This window comes from Macaca nemestrina, chromosome 13 (genome assembly GCF_043159975.1).
Source record: "Macaca nemestrina isolate mMacNem1 chromosome 13, mMacNem.hap1, whole genome shotgun sequence".
Lineage (NCBI taxonomy): Eukaryota > Metazoa > Chordata > Mammalia > Primates > Cercopithecidae > Macaca > Macaca nemestrina.
This window is the reverse complement of record NC_092137.1, coordinates 76168681-76192464: the sequence shown is the minus strand read 5'-3', so window position 1 is coordinate 76192464 and position 23784 is coordinate 76168681. Positions and strand designations below refer to the sequence as shown.

Here is a 23784-nt window from a genome sequence, read left to right as displayed (position 1 = left end):
TCAGATAAGATTACATTTATATATTTTATTTAAATTTTCAATTGCAAAGACTTATAATTCAGAGTTTTGCACTAAATTAAGAATAAAGAGAACAGATAATTGGAACAGGAATAGAACAATGGAAAGAATAGAAAGAGCAGAAACAGATTCAAATATTTATGGATGATTACATATAATGAAGGATTCATGTCTAATTAGTAAGAGAAGAATAGATTATTCAATAAATGATGTTGGTAAATCTGCTCAAATATTTGTGTAAAAATAATTATATGCATACTTTACACTATACACTAAAATAAATTCCAGCTGGATTATAAACATAATTCCAAAAAAAACTAGAAAAAGAAGGAACATAGATGAGTATCTCATTTGTCAGTAAAAGAGAGAAAAAATATAGAAAAGTAGTGTACTTCATGACAAATAAGACCTTTTTTGGCCCCCAAATCATCACTTAAAAGGCAAATAACAAAAGGAGAAAAAACACTCAAGTTTGATGCCTTAATAGTTCTTTAAAAGCAATATGAGAAAAGCAAAATACCACAATGGAAAATATAAACAGTGGACAAAAATAGGCAACTTATTTTAGAAAAAACTTAAATTGCCAACAAGCTTTTTAAAAACGCTCAGTGTATTAGTCTGTTTTCAAGCTGCTGATAAAGACATACCCAAGTCTGGGCCATTTACAAAAGAAAGAGGTTTAGTGGACTCACAGTTCCACATGACTGGGGAAGCCTCACAATCATGCCGAGAGGCAAAAGGCACATTTCACATGGCAGTAGACAAGAGAAGAGTGAGAGCCAAGTGAAAGGGGTTTCCCCTTATCAAACCATCAGCTCTCACGAGACTTACTCACTACCACGAGAACAGTATGGGAGAAAACACGCCGTGATTCAATTATCTCTCACTGGGTCCCTCCGACAACATGAGGGAATTATGGGAGCTATAATTCAAGATGAGATTTGTGTGGGGACACAATTTTTTTTCCTTGCAAAATGCAATGCTTTTGATATATATTACCTCATGTTGGTAAAGATGTCCAGAAACTAACCCTTTTGTTGACAGCCCATGAACACACAAGCTGGTGATATTTTGTGAAAAGCAATTTGGTATCACCAAAGGCTTTAAAATATGTGTACTCTGTATCATAGAAATTCTGGTTATAATCATTTGTATTTTATGGTTTTTTTTAAGCAAACATTTATATAATGTGTACTATATGAATTTCCTAGGCCGCATTCTAAGAACTTAGCAAATATGTACTTACTCAATCCTCACAACATCCTGATAAGGTAGGTACTATTAGTGTCATTATCCCCGTTTTACAATTAAGGTGATTAAGGCAGAGACAAAGTTAAGATACTCACCCAAGGTTGTTGCATAGCCACTAAGGGATAGCGCCCAGGCAGCCTGCGCCCAGGCAGCCTGCTCCACAGCCCATGCTCCTAAACTCTGTGCTTTTCAGCCCCTCGTGTAATTTATGGAGTTAATAATGAATGTTCCCAAAAGTTGTTCCACGAGAATTATCCCATCAGCACTCAAACTATCTTGATAAAGCCCTCTTCCCAATATCTTCCTTCGGCTACTACCAAATTTCTCTGCTCCCTCAAAGGACAACTTCTTGAAAAAGTTGTCTACACACATTGTCTTCTCTTCGTACCTCCCACTTCAGCCAACTCTAGTCTCACTTTCACACCCACTACATTACTGACAAGGTCTTCAAAGTCACCAGGGACCTCCTGTTACAAAACCCACTAGGCACTTTAAGGTCTTCCCTTTTTTGACATCTCAGCAACATTCTACAAAGTTGGCCCCTCCATCTTTCTTGCTATACTTTTCCTTCTGGCTTCCATGACAGCATATCCTCCTCATTTCCTTCCTACTATTCTGGAAACTTCCTTATCATGTTTCCTGGGAACTTCTCCTTTAACCCACCTTTCTCCCTGCACTCTCTCCCTTGACAATTTGAACCAGTCTCTTGTTTTAAATGTCATTCATGTGTTAACAACTTCCAAATTTATTCTCCCATCACAACCTCACCTCTGAGCTCCAGATTCATTTGTTCAACTACATGTTTGGCATCTCCCCCTGGCTGTGTCATAAGCCTGTGGAAGCTAACTTGTCAAAAGACAAATTCCTGAATTTACTCCCCAGCCAAACCCTGCCACTCATTCCCCCTTTAAATATCTTGTCTCCACTACTGATTGCACCACAGTAAATGACACCAACACCTATCCAAGTGTTCAAGGCAGAAGATTTGGAGTTAATTGAATTCTCTACTCACACCCTCCATTCAGCCACAATGTTCTGATCACTAATCTCCAAATCTTTATAAATCATTCATTCATTTTGCTTCATCTTTCCTGCCACCCCTCTAGCCCAAACCACCATCATATCTCTACTGGACTACTGAAGTAATTTATGTTCTCTGCTGCCACGCTTAGCACCTACAATATAGTCGCTCCATGACAACTGAAGTGATATTTTAAAAACAAGTCAGATAATGTCAATCCCTTGCCTAAAACATCAGTGTCTTCCTCTTGTACAAATAATCCAATGCAAACTTTTTTTTTTTTTTTTTTTTTTTTTTTTTTTTTTTTTGAGACAGAGTATCCCTCTGTCGCCCAGGCTGGAGTGCAGTGGTATGATCTCGGCTCACTGCAAGCTCCGCCTCCCGGGTTCACGCCATTCTCCTGCCTCAGCCTACCGTGTAGCTGAGACTACAGGCGCCCACCACTGCGCCCAGCTAATTTTTGTATTTTTAGTAGAGAGGGGGTTTCACCGTGTTAGCCAGGATGGTCTCCATCTCCTGACCTCGTGATCCGCCCGTCTCGGCCTCCCACAGTGCCCGTCTTACAGGCGTGAGCCACCGCGCCAGGCCACAAACTTCTTAATATTGCCTACTATGCCCTGCAGGATCTAACTCTTGCCTACCTCAACAATTTTACCTGTCATCTTGGTGCCCACTCCCACTCTCTCATAACCCTCCTCAGACATGACAAACTCTCTTTCATTTTGTGTTGGCTGTTACCTTCACAGGCTCCTACCCCAGCTCTATATCTGATTGGCTCCTTCTCACTCGTAACTTCTTAACTTGTATGTCACCTCTCAGAACAACCTTCCCAGAGCCCCCCAGTTTAAAAACTCAATAATTTCCTTCCAAGTTATTGTCTTCATGGCATTTCCTCAATTTGTATACCTATTACAATAAAGAGGCTGACACCTTTTTTCTTTTGGGACGAAATCTCGCTCTGTTGCCCAGGCTGGAGTACAGTGGCGTGAGTTCAGCTCACTGTAAGCTCTGCCTCCCGGGTTCACGCCATGCTCCTGCCTCAGCCTCCAGGGTGGCTGGGACTACAGGTGCCCGCCACCAAGCCCGGCTAATTTTTTTTGTATTTTTAGTAGAGACGGGATTTCACCATGTTAGCCAGGATGGTCTCGATCTCCTAACCTCATGATCTGTCCGCCTCAGCCTCCCAAAGTGCTGGGATTACAGGCGTGAGTCACCACACCCGGTCAGCTGACACCTTTTTTGATGTAAAACTGTTGGCAGCTTTTGAATCCCTGTTCCACTTTCCTGTCTGCCCTATACTTGCTGCTAGCAGCAGTCCAAACCTCACAAGGCCCCACCCTACAGCCACTATAATGGCCCAGTCCACTTCTTCCACTTCGCTTAAGCCATCTGGATTAGTTTACACCTGCCCTGCTCTCTCGGGAGAGCCTCATGATGTGAGTAATAAACCTATTCATACCCTCTTCGTGCATGCAGCATCATCAGTCTCACTATCATGACTAATTTAGGTAGGGGTTAATCCTGTTCTCCTTTGTGCAACCACATATTACCTATGCTTGTTGATTTACTTGTTTATAATTTGTATCTCCCACTACACTAACTATCCTAAGGTTAGGAACCAAGTCTATTTGTATTCAGCCATGTACGAGGCTTGACATATGCTAAACACTCAGTAAATATTTGGAAATTGATCAAATGAGGTGCATTAAAGCACTGCTAATAATGATAAAAAATTTAAAAACCTGGGGAAAGGAGAGCTAACTTATTAACAATAGGAGACTGATTAAATAAATAACTTAGATAAATTGAATGAGTATAAATTATACTGAAAAGAATACTTAATGGCTTTGAAAAAAATGTTGTGCATTAGTGAAAAGAGCAGTTTATAGAAATAATAAGAATAGGGTAATCTTGTTTTTCCAAAATGTGTGTATATATTAATGGACAGCAAAATTATTGAAAGAATATACTTTAAAATACCAATAGGATTGTCTGTAGGCAGGTGATTTTATTTCATTTTTTAACTTTCATTTTAGGTTCAGGCGTATATGTGCAGGTTTGTTGTATAGGTAAACTGCATGTAATGAGGGTTTGGTGTACAGATAAGTTTGTTACCCAGGGAATAAGCATAGTACCTGATAGGTATTTTTTCTGATTCTCTACTTCCTTTGACCCTCCACCCTCAAGTAGACCCCAGTGTCTGTTGTTCTCCTCCTAGTATCCATGTGTTCTTGCTATTTAGCTCCAACTTATAAGTGAGAACATGCAGTATTTGGTTTTCTGTTCTTGTATTAGCTTAGGATAATGGTCTTTAGCTCTATCCATGTTGCACAAAGGACACGGTCTCATTCTTTTTATGGCTGCATGGTGTATATGTGCCACATTTTCTTTATACAGTCTAACATTGTTGGGCATTTAGGTTTATTCCATGTCTTTCTGATCATGAATAGTGCCGCAGTGAACATATGCATGCATGTGTCTTTACAGCAGAATGATTCATATGGGCCATCGGGTATATACCCAATAATGGGATTGCTGGGTCAAATGGTAATTCTGTTTTAAGTTCTTTGAGGAATCACCACACCGCTTTCCACAGTGGCTGGACTAATTTGTACTTCCATCAGCAGTGTATAAGTGCTCCTTTTTCTCTGCAATCTCGCCAACATCTGATTTGTTTTTTTGTTTTTTGTTTTGTAAGAGCCATTCTGACTGGTGTGAGATTATATCTCATTGTGATTTTCATTTGCATTTCTCTAATGATCAGTGATGTTAAGGGGTTTTTTTCATATAGTTGCTGGCAGCACGTATGTCTTCTTATGAAAAGTGTCTGTTCATGTCCTTTGCTCATTTTTTAGTGGGTTTTTCTTTTCTTGTAAATTTGTTGAAGTTTCTTATAGATGTTGCACATTAGACTTTTGTCAGATGCATAGTTTGCATGTATTTTCTCCTATTCTGTAGATTATCTCTTTACTCTGTTGATAGTTTCTTCTGCTGTGTAGAAGCTCTTTAGTTTAATTACGTCCCATTTGTGAATTTTTGCTTTTGTTGCAACTGCTTTTGGTGTCTTTATCATGAAATCTTTGCCAAATCCTATGTCCAGAATGAAATGTCCTGGGTTATCTTGCAGGACTTTTATAGCTTAGGTTTTACATTTAAGTATTTGATCCATCTTGAGTTGATTTTTGTATGTGGTGTTAGGTAGGGGTCCAGTTTCAGTCTTCTACCTATGGCTAGCCAGTTATCCCAGCATCATTTGTTGAATAGAGAGTCCTGTCTCCATTGCTTGTATTTGTCAACCTTGTCAAAGATGAGATGATTGTAGGTGTGCAGCCTTCTTTCTGGGCTCTCTATTCTGTCCCACTGGTCTATGTGTCTGTTATTGTACCAGTACTATGCTGGTTTTGTTTACTATAACCCTGTAGTATAGTTTGCAGCAGGATAATGTAATGCCTCCAACTTTGTTATTTTTGCTCAGGATTGCCTTGGCTATTTGGGATCTTTCTAGTTTCATATGAATTTTTCAATTATTTTTCTAATTATGTAAGGAATATCATTGGTAGTTTGATATAAATAGTATTGAATCTATAAATTGCTTTGGGCAGTATAGTCATTTTAATGATATTCATTCTTCCCATCCATAAGCATAAAATGTTTTTTGTCTGTTTGTGTCATCTTTGATTTCTTTGAGTAGTATTTTGTAATTCTCATTGTAGAGGTCTTTCAAATCCCTGGTGGGTTGTATATCTAGGTATTTTATTCTTTTTTTTGCCAACTGTGAATGAAATTGCATTCCTGATTTGGCTCTCAGATTGGATGTTGTTGGTATATAGGAATGCTACTGATTTTTGTACATTGATTTTGTATCCTGAAACTTTGCTAAAGTTATCAGATCAGGAGCTTTGGGCCAAGGACTACAGGGTTTTCTAGAAACAGAATCATGTCATCAGCAAACAGGGATAATTTGACTTCCTCTCTTCTTATTTGGATGTCCTTTATTTCTTTTTCTTGTCTGATTACTCTTGCCAGAACTTCCAATACTATGTTAACTAGGAATGGTGAGAGCAGGCATCCCTGTCTTGTGCTGGTTTTCAAGGGAAGTGCTTCCAACTTTTGCCCATTCAATTTGATGTTAGCTGTGGTTTTGCCACAGATCACTCATTATTTTGACATATATTCCTTCAATGCCTAGTTTACTTGGGGTTTTTAACATACAGGGATATTGAATTTTATCAAAAGCCTTTTCTGCATCTATTGAGATAATAAAGTGGCTTTTATTTTTAGTACTGTTTATGTGATGAATCACATTTTCTGGTTTGTGTATGTTAAACCAACCTTGCATTGCAAGGATAAAGCCTCCTGGATGATGATGGATTAGCTTTTTGATGTCCTGCTGAATCCAATTTGCTAGTATTTTGTTGAGGATATTTGCATCTATGTTTGTCAAGGGTACTGGCCTGAAGTTTTGGTTTGTTGTTTTGTTTCTGCCAGGTTTTGGAATCAGGATGATGTTGACCTCGCAGAATGAGTTGGGAAGGAGTCATCTTTATACATCTGGTAACTTTCAACTGTGAATCCATCTGGTCCTAGGCTTTTTGGGGGTCCTAGGCTTTTTATTACTGAATCAATTTTGGACTTGTTATTGGTCTGTTCAGGGATTCAATTTCTTCCTGGTTCAGTCTTGGGAGGTTGCATGCATCCAGGAATTTATTCATTTCTTCTAGAATTTCTAGTTTGCAAGCATAGAGGTGTTCATAGTAGTCTCTGAGGTTTTTTGTATTTCTGCAGTGTAAGTGGTGATGTCCCCTTTGTCATTTCCAAATGTGTTTATTTGGATCCTCTCTCTTTTTCCTGTGTTAGCCTAGCTATCTTATTGATTTTTTAAAATAACCAACTCTTGGATTCATTGATCTTTTGTATGGTTTTTCATGACTCAATTTCCTTCAGTTAAGCTCTGATTTTGGTTATTTATTGTCCTTTGCTAGATTTGGAGTTTGTTTGCTCTTGCTTCTCTAGTTCCTCTAGTCATGATGTTAGGTTGTTCATTCGATATCTTCCTAACTTTTTGATGTGGGCTATAAGCCTGCCTCTTAACACTCCCTTAGTTACTTCCCAGAGATTCTGGTATGTTGTATCTTTATTTTCATTAGTTTCAAAGTATTTCTTGATTTCTGTCTTAATTTCATTGTTTACCCAAAAGTCATTCAGGAGCATGTTATTTAATTTTCATGTAATTGTATGATTCTGAGTGATTTTCTTAGTCTTGATTTCTATTATTATTATGCTATGGTCCAAGAGTATAGTTGATATAATTTCAGTTTTCTTGAATTTGCTGAATGTTGTTTCATATCTGGTTGTGTGGCCAATGTTGGAGTAGGGGCTATGTGGCAATAAGACAAATGTATATTCTGTTGTCTTGCAGTGGAGAGGGTCCATTTAGCTAAGTGTTGAGTTCAGGTCCTGAATATCTTTGTTAATTTTCTGCCTCCATGTACTGTGTAATACTGTCAATGGAATGTTGAAGGTTTCCACTATTCTTATGTGCGAGACTTTGTAGATCTCTAAAAGCATACTTTTTGAATCTGAGTGCTCCTGTGTTAGCCGCATATATATTTAGGATAGTTAAGTCTTCTTATTGAATTGAACCCTTTACCATTACATAATGCTCTTCCTTATCTTCTTTGATCTTTGTCAGCATAAAGTCCATTTTGCCTGAAATTAGGATTGCGCCCTCTGCATTTTTCCGTTTTCCATTTGCTTGGTAGATTTTTCTCCATGTCTTTATTCTGAGCCTATGGATGTCACTGCACATGAGATGGGTCTCTTGAAGACAGCATACCATTAGGTCTTCCTTCTTTATCCAACTTCCCCCTCTGTGCCTTTTACTTGGGGTGTTCAGCCCATTTACATTCAAGGTTAGTCTTGATGTGTGCAAATTTGATCCTATCATCATGTAGTTAGCTGGTTACTATGCTGACTTGTTCTTGTGGTTGCTTTATAGTATCACTGATCTATAAACTTAGATGTGTTATTGTAGTATCTGGTAAATGGTCTTTCCTTTCCTTATGTAGTGCTCCTTTCAGGACCTCTTGTAAGGCAGGTCTGGTGGTAATGAATTCCCTCAGCATTTGCTTGTCTGAAAAGGATCTCACTTCTCCTTCACCTGTGAAACTTAGTCTGGCTGGATGTGAAACCTTGGTTGAAAATTTTTTTTAAAAATGCTGAATATAGGTTCCCAATCTATTCTGGCTTGTAGGGCTTCTGCTGAAAGGCCCACTGTTAGCCTGACAGAGCTCCCTTTGTAGGTGATCTGCTCCTCTTCTCTAGCTGCCTTTAACATTTTCTTTCATTTCGACCTTGGAGAACCTGATGATTATGTTTCTTGAAAATGGTCTTCTTGGGAAGTATCTTGAAGGGATTCTCTGCATTTCCTAGATTTGACTGTTGGCCTCTCTGGCTCGCTTGGGGAAATTTTCATGGATGATATTCTGAAATATGTTTTCCAGGTTGCTTGTTTTTATCCTGTCCCTTTCAGGGATACCAGTGAGATACAGATTTGGTCTCTTTACATAATCCCATATTTTGTGGATGTTTTATTCATTCTTTTTGAATACTTTTTTCTTTATTTTTTGTCTGACTGAGTTATTTCAGAGATCCAGTCTTTGAGCTCTGAGATTCTTTCCTCAGCTTTGTCTGTTCTGCTGTTAATACTTGAGATTGCATTATGCAATTATTTTTGTGTGATTTTAGCTCTATCAAATCAGATATATATGTATATATATTGGCTATTTTGTTCTATCAGCTCCTGCATTATTTTATTGTGATTCTAAGCTTCCTTGGATTGGGTTTCAACATTCTCCTGAATCTTGATGATCTTCATTCCTATCCACATTCTGAATACTAGTTTTGTCATTTCAGCCATCTCAGCCTGGTTAAGAACCCTTTCTTGGTAACAAGTGCAGTCATTTGGAGGAAAGAAGGCACTCTGGCTTTCTGCATTGCCGGAGTTCTTATGCTGATTCTTTCCCATTTGTGTGGGCTCATGTTCCTTCAAAGCTCGAAGTTGCTGTCCTTTAGATGCAATTTTTCTTTTTTGATTTTTTTTTCTTTGGTGCCCTTGGGGGTTTGGTTATGGTATAATGTCAATTCAATTAACTGGCTTTGATTCTAGTCCACTCTTGGGTCTTGGAGGAGCCCCCTCTGATTACTTCTCTGTCCCCATGAGTATTTTGTTGGGTATTCTGGTTCATGAGGCTCCCTCAAGCAGGGGCCACAGTTGGCAGACAAGTCATATCTTTGTTAGGTCATGTGCTTCCTGGGGAAACACTGGGTTGTGCCTGCCTCAGAGTTTATGCAGAAACTGGTTGGAAGTTTAGCAGGTATGATCCATCTGGCTGTGGGAGGTGGAGGTGGGTGGAGTTGCCTGCTCTGTCATGCAGGTCTTTCCAGAGCAACAGGAGGCTGTGCCTTTTAGCAAATTCTGTCAGAAATAGTACTGCTGAGCCAGAAGCTCTAACAGGTGTGGCTCACCTAGGTACCAGTGGTGGGAGTGGGTAGAGATGCCCACCCTGCCATCAAGTGCTTCCTGGGATGACAGGAGGCCGTGCCCACTGGCTGAGTTCCCAAAGAACCAGGACCTCTGGGCTAGAAGCTCTAGCAGGAATTTCTCTACTGGCTATAAGTGGTGGGGGTGCGGGGTGTCAAATACCCTGCCATCTGGGTGTTTCCTGGGAAAACATGAAGCTACACTTTCCAGCTGAGTTCCCACAGAAGCAGGACTACTGGGCCAGAAGCTCTAGCAGTTGTTTCCCACCTGGCTATCAGTGACAGCAGTGGGTGGGGTCTCTGTGTATTTCTTGGGAAAACATGAGGTTGTGCCCACTGGCTGAATTCACACAGAAGCAGAGCCACTGAGCCAGCAGCTCTAGCACATGTTGCCCTTCTGGCTATCAGTGATGGGGGTGGGTAGGGTCATGCACCCTTCTCTCCACGGGTTTCTAAGATATCATGAGCCTACACCTTTCAGCTGAGGCCGCACAAAAGGAGGACCACTGGGCTGGAGGTTACCCACCTGGTTACCAGTGGCTGGGGTGACTGGAGTGGCCAGCCAAGTTTGGGTCAAAGCAGGACCATTGCATTGCAAGCTGGTGCCAAGCCCCATCTGGCAAGAAGTAGTAGAGCAATCTTATTGCTTCTAGGAACTGCAACTATGGCCTTTACTAGGGCTATGGTGCCACTGCTGGTCTGTTCCAGGGCCCAAGGCTTGTAGAGGTCCCTTTGGACTCAAGAGTTGCCCTTGCAGAACATCTGGGTGGCTCTCTGCCACTAGAAGCATAGTGGGAAGATATCGGGGGCGAGGGGAGGGGCAGGGGTATTATCCCATTCCCAGTTTTGCACAGGTCGCTTTGGAGAACATGAATCCCCTGAGGGCTCTCACTCAACTCCCCTTTCCCATGTTGGAGAGATTCTCCTGGCTCCACAGTAAGCCCAGACAGGCTGGGGCCCAGCCTCACTCCTCTCTGCTCTCTGTGTTCCCCTGCTGCCTTGATGGATCCCAACAGGTTTTTCAGATGATCAGCCTGCAGAGTCGGTGTTCACCAGCCCTTTTGTTTCCTCTTCATGAGTTGCTTCCAGTCTGCCATTTTGATACTTCCCCTCCAAGTGATTTTATTTTTACTCTTTGTATTTCTCTGTATTTTAATATTTTTAATGAATATGTATCATTTTATATCTGGATAAGAAGATCATCTAAAATATTTTAAGGAGACAATGATACATTGCAGGAGTATTAAATCTTAATTTTTCAGGCTGTTAAATTTCAATTTCCTTATGTCTTTTCAAGGACTATAGTGAAGACACATTTTTTTAACCATTAAAAGCTATGGCAAACAACTGTATAACATTCAATTTCATCAACCCCATCAGAATAAATACCAGATTCTGAACGTATGTCTGGTAAGAAAAGGGGTTCCTGTTCTATTCTACCAATATGCACTGTTTGCAAATAAAGTGGTTAAAACTCTCCTTCAAGTAATAACCCAAGTCTGTGACCAGTTCAAACTAAAATCATACCTCTCTGGATACTTCACTGTACTTCCCTTAATTGCTCCTTTCTCAAGAATACTCCTTTTTCTTTTGAAAAAACGAATTGCCCTTTCTTTGTTTTGTCAATTGTTCCTGAGACCTATCCTAACCTGCCGGTTTTCTGGGTTGAGGACTTGCTTTACCAGAACTTCTCTCCTTACTATCTCTCTTTATGAGCTGGTCTGGTAACTGGGGGCCTCCCCATTCCACCATCAAACAAAAACAAAAACAAAAACAAACTCTTCTCTTGTTATTCATCCCACTGTAGCATCCAACCTCTATTTGGAGAAACCTCTTACCATTCCCAATCCAAGATTTCATATCCTACCTTGCATATGAGTCTGCCATCTCTGTGCTAAGGAGAACTGTAAGAGCTACAGCTTAGAAACCTGGACCTGAATAGAAAATCCTGCCCTACCCTTCCATAGCCATCCACGAAAGTGTCTCTGAAAAAGAGGTACACAGAGCTCCAGGCTACCCACAAGCTAACGTAAGTCCCCTGGTGAGCTAGGTGAGGCTGTATGACTGATTCTACCTGCCTGTGCAAATGACTGGCCCATGGGATTGATTTTCTCTTTGCCCTAAAACCCACAGCCTAAACTGAGCCCTCTAGATCTTAGTGTCCCATAGTGAGAAAAAGCAAAATACAGAAAAGAAAAAAAAAGAAGTGCCTATGAAAAAGCAAAATACAGAAAAGAAGAAAAAAAGAAGTGTCTAGGCTTTCTTGGAGTGGGTGACTCCACCCAAATATAAAGATATCTCAGCCTTGGCTGGGCATGGTGGCTCACACCTGTAATCCCAGCACTTTGGGAGGCCAAGGCGGGCAGATCACCTGAGGTCAGGAGTTTGAGACCAGCCTCATCAACATGGAGAAACCCTCTAGTAAAAATACAAAATTAGTCGGGCATGGTGGTGCATGCCTGTAATCCCAGCTACTCGGGAGGCTGAGGCAGGAGAATTGCTTGAACCTGGGAGGTTGCAGTGAGCCGAGATCATGTGCCATTGCACTTCAGCCTGGGCAACAAGAACGAAACTCCGTCTCAAAAAAAAAAAAAAAAAAAAAAAAAAAGATATCTTAGCATCTCAGCCTCTTTTTAGTGTACTGGCCTAGTGAAAAACCAAGACTCCCCAACAACTATACTCAATAGATGCTCCTGACATTCATCCTTCCACATTACTTTGAAATAAGGTCTGGCTGGAGGGGAGCCATGCAAGAAAGCCAGAGACTCCAGTAAAAACCAACACTAAATTATGTAGAACATGTTTATGAATGAAGGAATAGATGATGGATGGATGATTAGGTAAACACTAGTGGCCAATGTCAGATTCTGATACGGTTTGTCTCTGTGTCTACACTCAAATCTCATCATGAATTATACTCCCATAATTCCCACATGTTGTGGAAGGAACCCGGTGGGAGATAACGTGAATCATGGGCGCAGTTTCCCCCATACTGTTCTTGTGGTAGTGAATAAGTCTCACGAGATCTGATGGTTTTATCAGGGGTTTCTGCTTTTGCATCTTTCTCATTTTCTCTTGCCACTGCCATACCTTTCACCTCCCACGATTCTGAGGCCTCTCCAGCCATGTGAAACTGTGAGTCCAACTAAACCTCTTTTTCTTCCCAGTCTCAGGTATATGTTTATCAGCAGCGTGAAAATGAACTAATACAGTAAATTGGTACCAGTAGGGTGGGGTGTCAATGAAAAGATACGTGAAAATGTGGAAGCAACTTCGGAACTGGGTATCAGGCAGACGTTGGAAGAGTTTGGAGGGCTCAGAAGAAGACGGGAAAATGTGGGAAAGTTTGAAACCTCCTAGAGACTTGTTGGGTGGCTTTGACAAAAATGCTGGTAATGATATGAACAATAAGGTCCAGGCTAAAGCGGTCTCAGATGGAGATAAGGAACTTGTTGGGAACTGGAGCAAAGGTGACTCTTGTTATGTTCTAGCAAGGAGACTGGTGGCATTTTGCCCTTGCCCTAGAGAATTGTGGAACTTTGAACTTGAGAGACATGATTTAGGTTATCTGGCAGAAGAAATTTCTAAGCAACAAAGTATTCAAAAGGTGACTTGGATGTTGTTAAAAGCATTCTGTTTTAAAAGGGAAATGGAGCATAAAAGTTCAGAAAATTTGCAGCTTGATGATGCAGTAGAAAAGAAAAACCCATTTTTTGAGGAGAAATTCAAGCTGGCTGCAGAAATTTGCGTAAGAAACAAAGAGCTGAATGTTTATCCCCAAGACAATGGGGAATATGTCTCCAGGGCATGTGACAGGTCTTCATAGCAGTCCCTCCCATAACAGACCCCAGAGCCTAGCAGGGAAAAATGATTTTGTGGGCCGGGCCCAGAGTCCCCATGCATGCTGTGTACAGCCTAGGGACTTGGTACCCTGCATCCCAGCTGCTCCAGCCATTGCTAAAAGGGGCCAAGGTACAGCTCACCCCATGGTTTCAGGTGGTTGAAGCCCCAAACCTTGGCAGTTTACACATGATGTTGAGCCTGCAGGTGCACAGAAGTCAAGAATAGGGGTTTGGGGACCTCCACCTAGATTTCAGAAGATTTATGGAAATGCCTGGATGCCCAGGCAAAAGTTTGCTGCAGGGCCAGGGCCCTCATGGAGAACCTCTGCTAGGGCAGTGCAGAAGGGAAATGTGGGGTCAGAGCTCCACAGAGAGTCCCTACTGGGGCACTGCCTATTGGAGCTGTGAGAAGAGGGTCACTGTCCCCCAGACCCCAGAATGGTAGATCCACCAACATCCTGCACTGTTCACCTGGAAAAGCTGCAGACACTCAATGCCAGCCTGTGAAAGCAGTCAGGAGCAGGGCTATACCCTGCAAAGCCACAGGGGCAGAGCTCCCCAAGACCACGGGAACCCACCTCTTACATCAGCATGTCCTGGATGTGAGACATGGAGTTAAAGAAGATCATTTTGGAGCTTTAAAGTTTGATTTCTCTGCTGAATTTCAGACTTGCATGAGCCCTATAACCCCTTTGTTTTGGCCAATTTTTCCCATTTGGAATGGCTGTATTTACCCAATACCTGTACCCCCATTGTATCTGGGAAGTAACTAGCTTGCTTTTGATTTTACAGGCTCCTAGGTTGAAGGCACTTGCCTTGTCTCAGATGACACTTTGGAATGTGGACTTTTGGGTTAATGCTGAAATGAGTTAAGACTTGTGGGGACTGTTGGGATGGCATGGTTGGTTTTGAAATGTGAGGACATGAGACTTGGAGGGACCGATATGGTTTGTCTCCATGTCCCCACCCAAATCTCATCTTGAATTGTACTCTCAAATCCCCACATGTTGTGGGAGGGACCCAGTGGGAGATCATTTGAATCATGTGGGTGGTTCCCCCATACTGATGCCAATTGATGGTAGAGATGTGACCTTGGCCACCAAAATGATCCCAAATACAGCAGAGAGCAGTCTTATGAATTCATAAGGATGCTGCTATACCTGAGCCAATGCCCATGTTTTATCTCTTATTTTCCTGGTTCTTGATGGTTTAGTTAGTTCAGGCTGCTATAACAAAATGCTATAGACTGGATGGCTTACAAATAACAGAAATTTATTTCTCACAATTTGGGAGGCTGGAGATCCAAAATCAGGCTGCCATCACAATCAGGTTCTGGTGAGAACTCTCCTCCAGGTTGCAGACTGCTGACCTCTCAATGCATCCTCACATGGAGAAAAGAGGACGACAGTGTTCTCTAGGGTCCCGTTTATAAGGGGACTGATTCCATTCATGAGGGCTCTACCCTCACAATCTAATCACTTCCCAAAGGCCCCATCTTATAATAGCATCACACTGGGGGCCAGGATTTCAACATACGACTTTGGAGGAAAGGTGGACACAAACATTCAATCCATGGCGTTGAACTGCCTTGATATTTTCTGCAATATCAGTATCACATGTGACCCTAACTTGCTTCTCGTTCCATTTTTGCCCCTCACACTAAAGGGTGACCTTTTTTCATGCTTGCCCCAGGATCCAACCTTTATCCTGCTCCAGTCTGGGGCTGAACATTGCCAGCCTTAATGACAAAACTCTATGGCCCTCCTGGCTATTTGAGAGAAATGGATAAATGGAAGGAGATGAAAGCAAACAAAGTTAAATCTAGTGTATTAGCCCTTTCTGTCCTTCTGGAAGGTTGGGCAGGGAGGTGGAATGGTAGAAGTGAGAGGAGCCACAGGCTGAAATAACCACACTGCCACCCTTGCCAGAACCTATACTGAAAGAAAATACATTTTCCCTTTCATTGCAGAGTCCAAAGTACAGCTTTTGTTTCATTAACACTGGTATATTTTCTAACATATTCTTAAATATTATTGCTCTCTTTTAGTGCAACCTGCTTGGGTAGCAACCTGAAATCAATACTTGAATATTCATTTTGCAAACTATCTTTGCTATATAGTTCAAATTTGTGCTGTACAAGGCGGCCAGAGATTCGGTTGACCATACTCCCAGACTGTGCTGTACTATAAGTCCTAAATAAGCCCCGTTTCTGCAGGGGATAATTCATGCTCAACCCCATTAACCATAATAGTGTGAATGACCATAAGTCGTTAATTTTGATAAGATCAGATTCTTATCACCTCAAAGATTCAACAGAAGCCACAGGAGACATAGAAGTATTCCTACTTTGGTTTCTTTAATGAATAAAAATGTGAATGTAGTTACAGTCCACCTGACAGTTAAGCACCACAGGCCCAAGAAAAAGTTCACCCTGACAGCAGCTGCAAGAGAAAAGTGCCAAGGAATTATTGCATTAACTCAGTAAGAGTCTAATAGCCAAAAGATGGGGGTAAAAGGCACTGAACACACCAGGCAGAAATTACCCTGGAGTCCTGAAAAGGCTCTTTTTAGGGTGAGCAATTTTATTTCTTAAGAATTCAGCAATATGGAACAAATTATTTGCTCAAGAGTCTGCAGTCATCCTGGAAAAATGTATCAGGATCCCAGGGCTCACTTAACCACATCGTGGACAGCTATTTTCAAAATGAAGTAGAAAGAGGAAACTTACATGTTATTCTCATAACTCATAAGCACATTTCCAACAGGAAATTTTGTTTTCAGCTTTCATTACTCATTAATATTCAATTTAGGTTCCATCTTCTTTAGAGGTGTGACATTTGTGAGAATCTAGTATTTAATTTTGGGTGTCTGCACAAGCTTGCTTGAGTATAAGAGAGAGTTTCTGACCTGCCAAAAGGTAAGATTCACTGCTCCCTTCCCAAAGGAGCAGGGGGAGAAAGAAAGCAATGATTTTGCTTTTCTGACTTGCAAATATCTTGTAAAGGGAAAATCATAATTCATAGCCCCATATGTACAAAATGTTTCCAACGGGTTTCATTCTGGAAGTATAAGCAATGAATTTTCTGCTAAATGCAGCAAATCCAGTCACTATATTTATAAAACAAAATGCATTTAGATTCTGAATATAAAATGTAATCTCTGAGTGCAGCAAATTTCAAATCAGCATTAAAAAATATGTAAAAGTAGCAAAAGAAATGGTCTATAATTACTAATTATTGTACTATTTTGGGTTGTACTATTTTAGATCCCATTTCTCTTCTAGTACATTCTGCTCTGATATCTCCTGTTAAAATTAGGTACAAGGATTGATTGACAAATAATATTCTTAATCACTGTCTCAAAAATCAGAGATTTAGTGTTCTATTGTTCATATTACTAGTGTGGTAGGCTGAGTAATAGCCTCTAAGAAAATCCAGTTCCTATTCTCTAGAACCTGTGGATGTTATCTTACACAGAAAAGAAAATGACTTTGCAGATGTGACTAAGTTAAGGACCTCAAGATGTGGAAATTATTCTGGGTTATCCAGGTGGGACCTAAATGTAATCTCATTTGTCTTTATAAGAGGAAGGCAGAAGGCTATTTGATTACAGAAACAGAAGAGGAGACAGTGATGTGACAAAGAAGAAGACAGATATGAAAATGTTACACTGCCAGCTTTAAAGAGGGAGGAAGGGACCATGAGCCAAAGAATGCAAGGGATGATACTATAAAAGCTGAAAAAGGGAAAAAATAAGTTATCCTCCAGAACCTAACAAGTAAACCTCTCCCTGAAAACATCTTGAATGCTAATTTTAATCTCTGACCTTCAGAACTTGAGAGAATCAGTATGTGTTGTTATAACCCACTGAGTTGGAGATATTTGTTGCAGCAAGCCATGGGAAGCTAATACAACTGGTTATCAAATTTTCTGGTTTTATATTGCTGGTGGGATACATGGCTTTGCTTGTCTGTTTTTATCTTTATCTTTGAGAGCATTTATACAAAAAAAGTTAGCTTCCTAGACATTTGACTACCTGATGACAAGGTAAAACCTACTTTTACCTAGTTGTCATATGTTTTACAATAAGAGATTTGTTTTAATGTCTGTACTTTATTAAATTATAAGATAGATTAAATTCTGAAGAGCAGGTAAAGATAAAGAAAAAAAGAAGGAGGAAAAGAAGAAGGGGAGACAAGAAATTAACTAATGTTGCTCACTAGCATTTCCATTTCACCCCCTTCAAGGCATAGGACAGCACTTTCCTGCCCCTTAGAGTTAGATGTGGCCATTTGACTAGTCTAGCAGTGGGTTTTGAGTGAAGGAGACGTGCATTATTTCCATATTGGAGCCTTCCAGGACAATACCCATCAGTACTCAGGTGGTGGAAGTTCCAACAACCTGGATCTGTGAGTGAAGACAACATGAACAGCGCCCTCCCCATCAAAAAATCTGAAGTTAACTTGATTTTAGCCATAAAGTAAACTTCTGCTGCTTAAATCCACTAAGATATTAGAGTTATTGGTTACCAGAGCATAATCTACCCAATACTAACTGTTACAGATGGATGGATGGATGGATGGATGGATGGATGGATGGATGGATGGATGATAAATAGATGACAGATGATAATGATAGATAAATAGATAGATAGATGGGGCTGGGCACAGTGGCTTACGCCTGTAATCCCAGCACTTTGGGAGATAGATGATTGATTGATTGATTGATAGATAGATAGATAGATAGATAGATAGATAGATAGATAGATAGACAGACAGATAGATAGATAGATGGATGAGAGAGAGAGGCCTATAGAGATGAAGAAAAGGATGACTGGAAGATATATCATTTCTGTAGAATGTGTAACAAAGTTTCTTCTACCATATAATAGAGAAAGAGAAGTTATGAAAACTTTGTAGACAGAGTATTCATCTTATTAATATTTGTATTTCTACCACTTAGCACAATGCCTCGTGCTTAGTGAACACTAAGTAATTTAATAAAGTACTTTAGAAAGACAGCAGCATGTGGCCAAAGTTTCTGACAGATGAGCCCCCACTATAAACCTCAGATGATTTGGTTCAGACTAACCAGGGTAAAACTTGAGATAACTGAACCTAAGACAGCCACACAAGATCGGATTTTAAAGATACTCTGCTTTTGTTGGAACCAGAGTTTTCTGGGGGCCCTTCCCTGTATCCCATGGGTCTTTGAAAAGAAATGCCTGGGTGTTTGCAAATCTGTTGTAGCTAAAACTCACAAACCAGAGGTATGAGTTATCCACTAGTCTATTCTTAAGTGAAAGAATGGCTGATTTTCTGCAGTTCTGTCTGATATTGGTTTATCAGAGTGACAAGTATTGTGGACCACAGACACTTTCAAAAAAAATAAACAGTGGCTGTATAAACTCTAACCTGTCCTGGATTTTATCTTTACTGCTCTTCAATTGTCTAAGATCTAAATACAGAAGAGTATTGAAAATTTTTTTGGAAAAATCTTTATTTTGTATTTGTGAAAGAAAAGCATAATGAGTTCCTGGGCTTCCTAAAGGCAGTTTTGGATTTAGCTCCTCACATACCAACTCCATGTGGAGAAGGTAATACCCAGCTGACCGTATGAATGGCTATCTGGGTAGATGAAGAATGAGACCATGACAAGCAAAACATGTATTGTTACAGTTCTTTCAGTCTCATGTAACAGAAACCAATTCTGTATAGCTTAAACAAAAAAAACAAGCCAGCCAAAAATAAAATTTTGAGGGATGGTGAGGACTGAGGAGGGTTTTTCACAGAATCCAAGAAAGATAGAAACAAAACAAGCAAACAAAAATAGAAAGAAGCCACTGTGTTTTCAAAGACTTCAGCTAGAGAAAATAATGAACCTTGTTTCAAAAGTTCTCAGTTCAACATTCCAAATTTCCAGGAAAAAGGACCTGATTGGCCCAGCTTGGGTGAGCCCAGCCCAGGGTCAATAATATTTGGCCAGCAGCATGAAGTTTCATGAATCATTCATGATTAAAATGACACTATTTTGTATTCTGGAAAAATTGAAAGAAGTTTGAATTAGGGTGGACTTACCATGAGGTGGAACATCAACCACTTTGTAAAATGTCTACTCCAGGGGAGAAGAGAAAAGTGATGTATTGGGAAGCAGTGCTTTGCGCTGCAAGATAACAGAAACCCTTAAACAATTATGGATTGGGGGTTTTCTCACACAGTAAAAATTTAGTCAACAATTCGATGCCTAAATCACCAAAATTCTGTAAGGTTTTTTTTTTTTTTTTTTTTTCCTGATAGTCACAAGCTGGTTGCTACATCTCTAGCCATCTTATCTGTAATTCAGGTAGAAAAAAAGGAGAAAAGGTAAGGGATGGTGCCTGGAACAAGAAAGTATAAACTGGATATCCACATGCAAAATAATGAAGTTGGCCCCTTACTTCATGCTATACGCAAAAAAACGATTCCCGAATAGAACAAAAGTCAAAATGTAAGAGCTAAAACTACAAAAATCTCAGAAGAAAACATAAATATAAATCTTTGTGACTGTGGATAAGGAAATTGTTTCTTAGATATGACATCTAAAACATAAGCAACAAAGGAAAAAAATAAATTATATTTCATTAAAATTAATAACTTTTGTGCTTCAAATGATACTATACTATCAAGAAAGTGAAAAGTCAACCCAAAGAATGGGAGAAAACATTTGCAAATCATATATTTGATAAGGGTCTAATGTCCAGAATACATAAAGAAGTATTACAACTCAATTGGCAAAGGATCTGAATAGTCGTTTCTCCAGGCAGGCACAAAAATGGCCAATAAGCACATGAAATAAAGCCCAACATTCCATTCCTGATGGGAAATGCAAATCAAAACCACAACAAAATGCTACTTTATACCCACTAGGATGTCTGTGGATATAAAGACACACAATAACAAGTGTTGGCAAAGAATGTGGAGAAATTAGAACCCTCATGCATTGCTGTTGGGTCTGCAAAATGGTGCTATTGCTTTGGGAAGCAGTTTGGCAGTTCCTCAAAAATTGAACCTAGTGTTGGCATTTGACCCAGCAATCTTACCCCAGGTATATACCCAAGAAAACAGCAAACAAATGTTCACACAAAAACTTGCACATGGATGTTCATAGCAGCGTTATTCATCATGGCAAACAACCCAAATGTACATCAACTGATGAATGAATAAACAAAATGTAGTACCCACAAAATGTCATATTATTCAGCCATTTTAAAAGTATGAAGTACTGACACATGCTGCAACGTGGATGACCCAGACAACACTGTGCTAAATGAAATAACCCAGACCCATAAAGTCAATGTTACATGGTTCCACTTATATAAAATATCCAGGATCAGCACATCCACACAGACGGAAAGTAGACTAGTAGTTGTCACGGTCTCAGTGGAAGAAGGAGTAGCGAGTGACTACTACTGGATAGGATGGCTTCTTTTATGTGATGAAAATGTTCTAAAATTAAATGGGGTTGATGGTTGCACAACTCTGTGAAAATAATAGCTACTGAAATGTATATTTTGAATAGGTGAGTTATATGACATGTAAATTACATTTCAACAAAGCTGTTTAGAGGAAGGGTGGGGAGGAGAGAAGGAAGGGGAAAAGGGAGGGAAGAAGGAAAAAGAGACAGAGAGAGAGAGAGTATAAGCTTCTCTGAGAACCTCAAAGCAGGATTTTTGCTGGATCTCTTTTGCCTGATTTGTTTTACCTGTAAATAGAAGTAGGTTCTTGAGGTTAGGACTTGCCACTATGTCTCCTGCAAATTCCTGGGGTTATGACTTGCCATTGTCTCCTGTAAATATTGCTCAGAACACCTCAGTATTACCTGTCACTGAAGAAATACAAAGACCTAGGCTTAGAAGTGAATTAAACTAGGTTTTATTTGCAGCTCTGCCACTTTGAAGAAACTCATATCCTCTCATTAGGCCTCTGAAAGATGTTGCCAGGACTCTGCTCATTTCTTCTCTCATCCCATTTTTGTGCAGACTGGCTTATTTTCTTCTTTCTCAAAGGCCTCACTCCATCTTTTTGTCAGAGGCTGCCTTCAGGTTGACAGAGAGCCTAAAGGGCTGAGGATGTGTGCAACTCTTAGTGTCTGCCCTGTTGTGTACAGAGGACATAAATACCCCAATCACCTTGCCTTGCCAAGAGGACACCTCCAAGGTTAGACCCACTGTGATTATGAGGCTTTTGTGGTTTTGAGCCAAAGCTGAATACCCTTGTGTGGCCTTCTTCCCTTCCCAGTCCCGAATTCTTCGCTCCTACTAGGAACACATCCTAATAAATCCCCTCCACAGGAATCCTCATCTCAGAGTCTGCTTCTAGAGAATCCAACCTGAAAGAGCCTTCTTTACTTACCTGCAAAATAATAGTTAAGAGGGGTAACGGGAAAAAAGATGTATGAAGGCAACAGAGCAGGCTCTAGAACACGTCTTGTCAGAACATTCTTTTCTTTCAGTAAGTTTCTATAGGCCATGAACAGAAGGACCAAGAGGGAACTAACAATATGGTACAATGAGTGACTGAATAAATGGGCCAGGCAGGAAAACAGGAAGCCTTAGATGCAATACAGTATAGTAATTAAGAGTGTGAACTCAGGGAAGGTGGCTTAAATTTGGATCTCAAGTACTCCAGCTACTTGGGCATGTGATTTATTTCTCTAAGTTTCCATTTTTCCCTCTGTAAATGGAAATAATAACAATACCTGTCTCATAAAGCTGTTGAGAGGTTGAAATGAGATCATGGATGTACAGCATCTGGTATAAGAAAAAGTTCGCTGTTACTCTGGTGGTGACGGCAGTGGTTATTTTTATTGTAGATGTGTGTAGCTTTAGTAGTAGAAGTAATCTGAGGACACCAAATACAAACTTTACCAACTTCACAATTTCACCACGATTGAAGTTAGATCTAATTTGACAGCTGGGCTGAATTCCAAACACCTTACAGCAGATTCAGGTTTAAATTTCATTCCAAAGAATGAAACCCAGTGCCTCATGTTGAGTGTTGGAAGTGTTCTGCCTGATGGCAGAAGGCACTAGGCTTCTGTTTCAGGCAGGTGACACAGGCAGAGATTTTAATCAGCCCTCAAGGGGGTCTCACACCACCCAGGATTCTGGTACTGAGAGAAGAACGATAGCTATCAAACTGACACTTTGTTGACCAGGAAAGCCTCATAAAATAACATGGAATATATATATATCCCCATGAGATACATAGATATATCTACAGATACATAGATTTATATAAACACACACACATATACTTGCTTTAATTTTAAAAGGATGAAAAAATGCATGGCAATTGGACTTGCCCAGGCATAAATTATACAGTATGGCATGTCAGTCAGCAAGCACAACAATGAGACATAACAAGTTTGAGGAACAGGTAAACAGCTGTCAAGGGCTGCCTGGCACACAGCTCAGATATGGCACACTAAAGGGGCACACAGTGCTATGCGTTGTACAAGGCATCCCAGGAATGTTATATGCCTCACCCTAAGCTAAGTAAACTCCCCTAGGAAACCAGAGACAAGCTGTGGTTGTACATACCTGTGTAAGAGAAGGACTCCATATGTTCTGACTCAGGTTCAGTTCAACCAGTGTTTCTGCTTCCCTCCTGCCCCTCCACAGTCTACTCTCAGTCTATCGCCAGAGCGATCCTCTTACCACCTGCACTAGCTAATGTCATGTGTCTACTCAAAACCCTACAATAGATTTCCATCACACAGGGAACAAAGACCATAACATAACCTCAACATAACCTGGTCTCTGCAACCCTCTGTTGCCTCATTTCCTGCCCCTCTCGCGCTTACTCACTTTATTCTAGCCCACCGCCCTCCCTTCTCTTCTTCAAGTTTATCACGCACATGCCCACTCCAGGACATTTGACTCTGTCGTTCCCTCTTCCAGGGATGCTCCCTCCTCCCACTCACCCCTGTATTTCTGTGGCTCATTTCTGCTCAGGTGTCACCTCCTTAAGGTAGACTACTACCCAACGTATGGGGTAATTACTTGCGTATGCATTAATAACCTTCCTCACCCTGTAAGTTCCATGAAGACAGACTTTGTCCGTTTTGTTCC

General features: G+C 40.5%; 1 long non-coding RNA gene across 3 annotated transcripts in view; it reads right to left on the bottom strand.

The window, feature by feature from the left end:
- The window catches only part of LOC139357905 (uncharacterized), a 203280-nt gene that overhangs the window by 117584 nt on the left and 61912 nt on the right, over positions 1-23784 (bottom strand). The window contains exon 6 of one of the 3 annotated variants that reach the window (XR_011611928.1): positions 20320-22461. The exons of the other annotated variants lie outside the window; for them this stretch is intronic. This is a non-coding gene — a long non-coding RNA (uncharacterized lncRNA). Of the gene's footprint in view, positions 1-20319; positions 22462-23784 lie in introns of those variants that run through there. 3 annotated transcript variants of the gene reach the window in all.